The sequence below is a fragment of the Pogonomyrmex barbatus genome, unplaced genomic scaffold (assembly GCF_055798465.1).
Source record: "Pogonomyrmex barbatus isolate J1 unplaced genomic scaffold, ASM5579846v1 scaffold17, whole genome shotgun sequence".
In the NCBI taxonomy this organism is placed as follows: Eukaryota; Metazoa; Arthropoda; class Insecta; order Hymenoptera; family Formicidae; genus Pogonomyrmex; species Pogonomyrmex barbatus.
The window spans coordinates 4717209-4718834 of NW_028297113.1; positions in this window are offsets into that span (position 1 = coordinate 4717209).

The window sequence follows — 1626 nt, forward strand, 5'->3', positions numbered from 1 at the left end:
GATCCCCACAACTTTCTTTTTCCGGCTCTTTCTATCTTTCGATTGCATCTCGACTAAGATACTCGTTGACGCACATTTAAATGAAATTTAGAAAACAATACGATACGATATAGCCATACGTGCGATGATGATCGCGTCGTAGATTATCGCACGTAAGCGTGCATTGCTTCATTAGCATCTACAGCGTAAATGCTCATTGAACTGATACAGTCATTCGCTTTTCGTGAAATTTCGAAAAGTTGCCCGAATTCATCATGCATTGTACGGTTAAAATAAAATAAATGTGCATATATGATTCATGAGTCTTCCGAACGTTTATTCTTTTTTCTTATCAATTATTAAATATACAAAAATTAATCAAAAACAACTTAAAGTTTTTTTAATCATCTTTTAAGTTTCTTTAATCATCTAGTAATATTAAAATAATATTTAATGTGTATTTAATTTCAAAAAATCCCGATTTAGAACAAATTTTGTTTATTACTTTTTTTTAAATTTAAAGTCTTGAAAATTCCAGAAGTATTATTTGAATATAAAAGAAAGAAGCTAGAGAGAAATTTACAGTCTGAAAAAATGCTTGAAAAGAATATTTCCTGCTCAATAATACCCATGTGTTTTCTGTTTCATATTTTCTATTGTATTTTTTATTATCTTTTACAAAAGAATGCGTCCCTCACGTCGAAAATCAGATGATAATCAGATCCAAGAAGATTAAGGAAAAAAGAAACATAATGTTGATGAACAAAGGACTTTAGAAACATGACTGACAATAAGATTAAAATTCCAAGGATCTTTTTTTACGATGTGATTAGACGAAATATAAATTTGTTTGAAAGGAATGTGAAATTTTATCTAGATATCGTACAGTCGTAAAAATTCAACCTGAAAGCTGTAGCATATCTGCTGCCTACAGACCAATAAGTTGATAATATTCTATTTATGTATATAATATGCTATAGTTCAGTCAAAATGTAGAGAATTTCAATATGACAATTATATCGCTGAAAACGAAAATTCTTTTATACAATAGTTTTATGCGTTATCTTAGGAACCACACTATTTTTTTTGTGCACGCCATGAATCCTCGATGCAAATACAATTGCATCCGTTAAATTTTCGTTCACCTTTTTTACACGTCACTGCTCAAAAAGATGTTTTTACGATATCGTTTAAAAATTTATAATTGCATTATTGGCATTTTTATAATACGTAAAAATGAAAACTTAATCAGCAGAGCCAATGCGATAATAGTGATCGCCAATATCAGAAAAGTTAATTTGTATGACATAATTATTTAGTGCACTGATAAGTTTAATGACAAGTTCTTTGATAAAGACTGCCGACAAAAAACAGACAATAACTTTTATACCAAACATATGTTACATAATATGAATACATACATACATACATACATACATACGTACATACATACATACATACATACATATATCTTCCTATTCATTTATCTTGACTTATTTATTTTACTCATTTATTGTTATTTATCTTTTAATTTAATTTGTGCGTCCTTTTCAGTTTCTATTTTCTGCTTTTTTTATATTTATTTTATATCTGTACATTTTATATTTATCTGGATTCCACTTAATCTGGATATTATTTATATCTTAC